The sequence below is a fragment of the Typopeltis vanoorti genome, chromosome 9 (assembly GCF_054136105.1).
Source record: "Typopeltis vanoorti isolate ZY-2024b chromosome 9, IOZ_Tvanoo_1.0, whole genome shotgun sequence".
Classification (NCBI taxonomy): Eukaryota; Metazoa; Arthropoda; class Arachnida; order Uropygi; family Thelyphonidae; genus Typopeltis; species Typopeltis vanoorti.
The window spans coordinates 93512242-93521036 of NC_143557.1; positions in this window are offsets into that span (position 1 = coordinate 93512242).

Consider the following 8795-nt stretch of genomic DNA (forward strand, 5'->3'; position numbering starts at 1 on the left):
CCCAGAATATTTAACAGTTGCCAGATGGGTGGCCAAGTTTAAAACTGAACATCCTCAGACAACAGATGCTCCAGATCAGGAAGATCTTCTACACTGATCACACCCGAAAACATTGTTGCAGTGCATGCCATGATCCTTGATGATTGACAAATAATAATAATAAGCTAGCGTCTTATATTCCTTTATAGGAAGTAGCCAAGGCCTTTAAATCCTATCTAGCTTTTGGAGACTGAGTGGAAAGTTCAATCTCCACCAGTGACCAATCAGAGATAGCTAGCCCATATCTATCACTAATTATTGGCAGCTACCGATGAAGAGACCGGCAAAACAAGTGCTGCTATCTCTTGGTACTAAATTCCTCACATGATATGCTACTGTCTGAAACAATGTGGGTTCTGCGGTCGATTTTCTTGAGCTTCCGGGAGAAAAAACCCTCTTACCCATGCCAGAGATCTACTAACCCGGGAACTGGTCGACGAAAGGCTTAGAAAAAGTTCCTCCAGTCAGCAACTAGACACGAAATATGTCTATCTTCGTGCGACCTAGCGTAGAGGATGAAAGTCCCATTTCCACTTACCTACACAGGTCTTATTGAGTGACAAATTCCAGTCAAAAACATTGCAAATATTCTGGGGATATCCAGAGAACGAGTTGGGGTTATTATTCACTGACATATGGGCATACAGAGGCTCTCAGATTAGTGGGTCCTCAAATACTTGAATGTCATTTCGATTTTGGGCCATTTTGAGAAATCAGGTGCAAATGTTTGACTCGTATTGCTACTATTGATGAAACATGACTTTATGATTATGACCCAGAGACCAAACAACACTCAGTGGAATGGAGACACAGAAGTTCTCCATTTTCAGAGAAGTTCTGGACCCAAGTCAGCAGGGACGGTCTTGCTATTGTCTTTTGGGATATGGATGTTGTAATTCTTATGAAGTACCTGAAATAAGGTGAAACTTACAACAGCTCCTAAGGAATTGAAGGAGATACTGAAGGAAAAACGACATGGGGAAACTGAGCAGAGGCATGTTGCTTTTGTACCTGCTTACACTGCTCATGAATCCCTACAGATAATACATAACTTAGGCTTTCAATGTCTGCCTCACCCACCCTATTTGTCAGAACTGGTTCCATCTGACTATTTCCTATTCCCAAATTTTATTTGTTTTTATTTCATATGAGGATACAACGACCATGATCCCCTTTTACGGGAAGGTATGGCACCTTCTCAATCCCCCCCCCCATTTTTATCCTGGGTTGAGACCAGCATAGCTGACGAATCAGGCATATGGCTGGAAGGTACCATCCAGGGCCAGTTTTATCATTAGGCAAACCTAGGCAATTGCCTAGGGGTGCTAAGACTTCGGGGCACCAGATTTTGCTACATCATTCAGGGAAAAATTACAACCTTTGAAAAAAAAATAGTAAAAACCTTGATTAATAATAAAAAACTGAAATAAGTCAAGCCGCCCTTTTGCTCGCTTATGATCCTACATTATTTTCGCCTTTCTCTATTTCTTCCACTCCCCTGCTCTTTGTATACTTAACCTTAAGTGAAGAGATTTTTTCTGCTTCTGGCATCTGTCCCATGATGAGCAGGGAATGATATTATTATTATAAATATCCACATGTGTAGGTGTATGTGTGCTTGTGTGAGCATAACAAAATATATAAAGAGAGACAATGTATAGGGGCACTTAAATATTCTTAGGGCATCAGATACTCTCGGACCGACCCCGGGACCATCTTAAGCATTCCTGACTGTAATCCGCGCGCGCGCGTGTGTATGTGTGTGTGTGTGTGTGTGTGTATGTGTGTGTTCACAGTGCGGGTTTGCCTCTTCTGCGGCTCAAAAAACCCGAATTTCCGGTTGAAAAACACCTTACCACCGTATGAAACCGACTAACTCACCTTTCGTCGAAAGAGACCAGATAAAGGACAGAACAAACGGAGAATCAAACCCAGATCTTTCCGACCAAAGGACTTCTATACCGACTGAGCTACATAGGCTCTATTCCCAAATTTAATGAAACACTTGAAAGGAACAACAATTATCAAAGATGATGAAGTCGTATCGGCAACTGGGAAAGACTTTTTTCCTCAGAGGATTGGAGATGATGCAGCAGCGTTGTAACAAATGTATTACACTTCTTGGGGTATACGAGTATGTAGAATAATGTGTAAGTTACATAGTTCTACATCAATTCCTTCATGGTAATTACCACAACTTTGCTGCAAGCACACCCTGCGAAACTAAAATTGAAGTGACTCATAGGAGGCATCCTAATAACTAAGTTTCATTAAATTCTAATAATCGAGAATAGAATTATTAATCCTTATTAATGCCACTTGGACTCATTTTCTCTATAAACTGGTTCGACTGAAACAAAATTCGACCAGCGTGAACATATTCCAAATATAATTAAACTCTATCATCCAAGAGCAGAGTTATTGCAATATTTCGACGCGTTTTATAGATTGAAAACGCGTCGAAACAAAAACTGAAATGCTTCTAGAGCCTGTGTAGCTCAGTGGATGTGGCGTTTGCACACCACAGCGCTTAACCGGCCGAAGGAAGACTTGCTTTCGAATCTAGTAGGCGACTAGAAGAAATTTTTCTAAGCCTTTTTTCGACCGGTTCCAGAGTTAGTCGATCTCTGGCACAGGCAAGCGGGTTTTTTCTCCCGGAAACTCGGGTTTCTCGTCCCGTAAACTAAAGAAAATCGACCGTAGAACCCACATTATTTCAGATATTAAATATGTTATGTTAGGGTTAGGGACCACGAGATGGTGGCACCTGTATTGCCGTCTCTCTTCACTGCGTGCTGCTTAATTAGTGATAGCCTTGGGCCAGCTATCTCTGATTCGGTACCAGTGGAGATTAAACTGCCCACTCAGTCTCCAAAAAGTTAGATAGGGCTAAAAATGGCCTTAAAGAAAAAAATTTAACAGTTGCGTCAGAATAATTCTAAACGTATCTTAAGGAGTCCAAGTAGAACAATGTGTATCTTTAACAAGAAATTATATTCTTGTTTTAATCCTTACATTAGTGTAAGCAAAGTTTGCACTTGGAGTATCATTACAATTGGTCTACTTGTACACAAAAACTGTTGACTTAACATCTATTGCTTTGGTGTCCCATAACAAGAACTTATATTCTTGTTTTAGCCTAGTCGTTAAAAAAGGATCTCTCCCCCCATAACCCAAAATAGGCTAGCTTTTTTAATTATATTGTAAACATTTTAGGTGCATGATTTGCAGTAATATAATGTATAAAAAAAACTGTATTTACTTCAGTTTTTAATACCTTTTTAATACTAAATTATGTTAACATATTATAGTACTTTATTAACTCTGGAAAAGAAAACAGATTCAGTAAATGCAAGTAGTACTACATTAATCAATTTTTTTGTCTTTCTTATAGTTTTATCTAAGTGTGTGGGCTCTCGCTAACACAGACAGCTTACTTCTTCTCGGGAGATTACCGGGAATTGTTGAGCTGCTGTCGAAGTATGCATTGACTGAATTAGAACATGACTGAATTACGAACTTTGAAACGGAATTTATTTTAAAAAGATATCAAGATTCTCTGCTTAAGACAGTGTTTTCCAAAATTTCTAAGGACATTGTAACAATGTGTGTTGATGCCTGACTTTCCAATTAAAATCACCAAGATAGTGATTTCCAAAATGTCTAAGGACATTGTAACAATGAGTGCTGATGCCTGACTTTCCAAGTAAAAGCACCAAGATATACGTAGCTGGTTTGCTGTGAAAAAGAATTTTTCCATACTGGAAAAGGCAATGCAGGAACTCAGAATTTTAGGTAAACTCAACAAAAGCAATGAGAACTTCGACAAAAATTCTCAAAGGGCCATAGAAAGCTAGATGCAATGAAGTACTACAAAAGTCTAGTTTCGTCACTGACGATGCAGTAAAAATTATTCTGTTTTACCTTGATTTTCTTGGAATGCTGTTAACTGCTTACAAATCACAGGACTCGGAAAAGCATAGAAAGCATCGGGCGTACTCTTCAACATGAGGCACCATTTAAAATGAACTGACTGACAATGAATTATTATCATGGGCACATATATTAGTCATCGATCAGTTCATGGGACTGCAGCAAAATTAGAGCATCGGATATGAACTGTGGCGCGCATAATTAAAAATGAAATGAGGAGCCAAAAAAATCTAAGTTAGCCAAGTCACACGAACTGATGGGAAAGGGATATGAGAGCTTCGAAAAGGATTATGCATCAGCTGTGCCTCTCGACTTCTCAGTAATTCAGACGTTGGCGTATACTCATGAAGAAATAATTTTTAAGCAGAGAGTTAGGAGCAGGATAAAATAAAATAAAATATAAATAAATCCACTGACGCCATTTATTCCCTTCTTCCTATTATTCCCGTTCCCGTTTTAGCCTATCTAAGTTTAGGAAACTAAGGAAGAAGTCCAATCTCCACCTAGCCAATCAGAGATAGCTGGTCAAGCATACCTTATCAGATTTACAGATGCAGTGAGTCTGTAAATCAGATAAGATGACTTGCCGTCGAAGCATGCATTGACTAGTAGTCAAATATGAAAAGAGGGAGGGGGATTCGCTAACGAGGGATCGAATTGCACTTTTAACTGCTAAATGGAATTTTAACTGCAAGATTAAAATGCGAAATTTAACTGCAAGCGGAGACTAAGCAACAGACACACACACACACACACATGTTGGCCAGGTAACTGGCTGAAATTTGCGCTGGAATTAAAGGCGTGTGGACTCTCGCCAGCATAAGTAGCTTACTTCTACTCGGGAGATTACCGGCAGCGAGAAGTGCAGTGCATTTATTTATTCATTGTGGTTTCTTGTAGTTACGAGTAAAAGTGTATTTTTAAAACTGAAATTTGTTTTTATCCTTCTCGGATATCAAGTTTAAAATTGTTAAATATGGTAAACCCCGACCTTTTATGGAAAAAATCCTTTTATGTTGTCTAGTCCAGTAACTGTGGTGGCGGAGGTGTTATAGCATACGGGCACAATCTTTTGGTTTGGATCAACTCAGTCAGTGCTTACGTGGTGGCACTTCTAATATTATCACATGACAGCCTATCATGTGATGATGTCAGAACAAAAGTTCCAATCTCAAACCTGTAGAGAGCACCTTTGATAGGAATATCAATGAAACCAATACATCCAGCTTCACTACAGCAACTGAAGTGAAACAGGATATATTGGTTTATCTACAGTTCTTTTGGTCCAACATCACTTCAGTCTTCAGTAGTAAGGCACTTTAGTTATACTGAGGTTCGCGAAAAACACTGCTGTCCGTATAATTTGTACACTATAGTATATTTTAAGTGTGCTATTCATTGCCGTATTATTGTGCTATTCGAAATGCACAATATGTTCATTTTTATGTGGTAGTACTTCTAAAATTAGTTCAGGAAAATAATATCAGAAAATGTTTTTCAAATGGGCGACTGAAATCGAATTATAACGACCTTCCTTAAGGATATCTAGCATTGCAACAGCAACAACAACAACAAAATTGTCATAGGGCTACAAAAGTTTCCTATACAAACCCGCAGAGGCTTCAGCTCCACCCACTGGAGTCTGAGGCCTCTGTAGGTTTTGGCTAACAGAACCGCCATTGAGTTTAATGAAGTATAATAAGTTAAAATGAATCATCCTTAGGCTGTGTTAAGGCTTTTCTGAATTGACGATGAAATTTATAAATTAGATTAATATTTAAGCTTTCCTAAGACGGGCTGCATTGATTTTCCAGATTGTCAATTAGGGATTCTAATTGACAATATTTTTCTTCATCTAATTGTGAAAATCCAAGTTTGGATTTCATAAGGGGAAGGGTTTTCTTTTGATAAGAAGTGATTTTGGAAATTTCCACATGGAGTTATCTTCTGGATTGATTTCCATAAGTTTAGATTCCCATTTGGAATTCCTTTGTTTCTAGAGAACTTCTAGAACCTGTCTGTTCATGTTGTTTAAGGTTGTTTTATCCTGCGGGGCTCTGGTGTTGTAATATCGCTTTATGGCTTTGTTTTTAGCCCTAATCAGATCCATTATCTCTTTCGGAATCCGACTGAACTCGTAGAAGACAGTGGTTTGTGTGACTGATGTTATTGCTGTGCTGATTTGTCTAGTTAGGTTGCTTCCAGCTAAGTCTATGTCTTCTTTTTTGCGAATGACAGGAGGTGGGCCGATGTGGTCTTAGAGAACCTTAGAGAGCTTATCCCATGCTATAAAAGAATCTTGAGGAGAGAGCTGATCTTGGGTACCTAGCTCGAGCTCTACTAATTAACTGTACTAATGTCTCCAGCTGATACTGATATCTGATGTTCCTGAGGATAACTATGTCTAGTTGCTGATGGGCTGTAGTGGGTGGGCTCAGTAAGTGCAGCTACTATTGATGAGTTGAGCGACGTGTTGTTAAATAAAGTAACCTTTGGAGTTGATTGACAAACTGAACCAAGCTGTATGGTTGGAGGTGAGGTCTCCTGCTATAATTATGGAATCTGTGGATCCGAGGATTGAGTCTAAATCTGATGTCAATAGTGGAATGCTGGGAGGATTGTATGCTGCATAGATTTTAAGTTTACCTGCGTTGTTTGTGTGCACCTCCACACCTGTCACTTCACGGTTTAAAGTTTGAGGGTTGGTTAATACATTGTGGCTTAAATAATTTTTAATAAAAATGGCAGTGCCACAACCATTCGAGTTAAGTCTGCCTGTCTTATATAGAATATTACCTCTGACTCTTGGGTTTGATGGTGGTGGGATTCGCTGATCAAGATTATGTCCGAATTATATCTGTTTTGCGAATTCTTGCAGCTGAAGAATTTTATTTGTCAAGCCATTAGCATTCCATGCTTTATTAATCATGAGGAAGCTTAGTTTGAATTTTTTAAACATTATAGAGAGTTGTCAATATGGATTGAGTTTCTAGATAAAATCTCTTTCTGGAAGATGGTGAGGTGCTTGCTTTGCTGAATTCATGCAGCATTGTGGCAAGTAAGGCGGTTAGAGCTGATGTTAGTTTGGAGCTTGTTTGCTCTTGAGATGAAGGAATCTGAGTTCTTGCTGCCTCTGCATAAGATTTGGACATGGACGAAGGTCGAGTGCCTTCCTGTGCTGCTGAATGTGAGGTATTTCGATCTGGAGGGCGACTTGCTTGGTTATTTATGGTGTAATTGCATGAGGGAGCAGGTTTACTCTTGCTGACCCACAATTTTTTGAGTGGAAAAGGCATCCCTTGTAATTAGCGGGATGTGGTCTTCTAGCGTTAGCACAACAGGCAGGTGTGGATCTTGGCTTGGTGCAGGTGTTGGTCTGGTGTCCCTCCCCACATCTCAGACATCTGTAGGCAGCTATGCACAGCTTTTGGGTTTGCCCGAATTTTTGGCATCTGTGACATTGCCCTGCCAATGCCTACTTCATATATCCTTTTCTGTGTTTTGCTGATTTCGACCAACACCAGCGTCATTGGCCTTTTATTAGATCTCAGCATCCTGCTACTTTGATTGGGGTCAGTCTTTGACTGATGCGGTCAGCAGTGATCTCATCAGTTGTGATGCCCTCAGCAACCCCTCTAGGCACCACTTAAAGATTTTTCTCGCTTGCTAGCGCGAAGGTATGGAAGGGGGGAATTTGGAGTTGTTCAGCATTTTCGTCATCTTACGATAATCTGAAACAGTTGTAGTAGGATGAATCTTTACACCCTCATCAGGATTTCTTGTCCTGGAGAAATTAATGTTTTGTTCCCCTAGGGACCTTGAGACTAAGGGTCCACTTCTCTTTATCTCGGAGGATAACTGGAGGGACCTTTTCTCTTCTATCGTGGGTAACTTGAGTATCTTGTGTTGCTACATCTTCCATATCATCTTTAGATGCTCTACGTCTTTTATTTGATTGTTCCTCCTGCGAACAGTCGTACCGTCTTGGAGTCTTTGGAAGTGGAACAGGTGTAAAGTCTCCTTCAGTGTCCACATCATCTTCTTTCGTGTCATTAACCTGAGTGAAGAGGTTCAGACAGTCAGGATAGTCTGTCTCAAATTTCTTTAAGGTGAATTTAAGCACGTCAGGTGTCAGATCTTTGTTTAAATTTTGAATGGCGTCCTTAATGTCTTTTACTTTCTCCATCATTTCACACCGCACGCTGTCAAAGAGCACTCCGGTGAATCTAGATAATCCTGTAGAATTTGGAGGTCCACTGACAAATCCCATAGACACACTCGTGTGTCTACCAGCAAAATAGTATTTGTTAGAGTTTATGATGCCCTAATATCGGTGGAAAGAGGACTGTCAGGGTCTCACTTGGCCACAGAGCGAAAACCTACCTCCCTAAAGTACCATTATTCCACCACTGGTCCTCTTTGCGGGTGGGGCCTACACGGCCATCAGACCTCGTGCATATTTCATGCAGAGGGGGGGGGGGAGACAGTAGGTTTCGAACTGTGTTAGCTCCAGTGCAATGTGAGCTTCCCGAAAAACCTTATATAAAATTCAATCAGGCACAGTCTAAAGCAATACGTCCGATCACGTCAAAAGTCCCACGTTAATGTTTTAGATATGGACTGGCTTTATAGAATTTTTTTTTTTTTTTTTTTTCGACGGCTTACGTATCGTTGGGAATTATTAAAAATATCCAAACAAAAATGCTACTCACACTCGGTTAACCTAGCTAATAATATTTGGATATACGCCATTGGTTTAAGAACACGTGCTATGTGCTATACCAACTACGAATAGAAATATTACACGTTTATTAAACCACCTT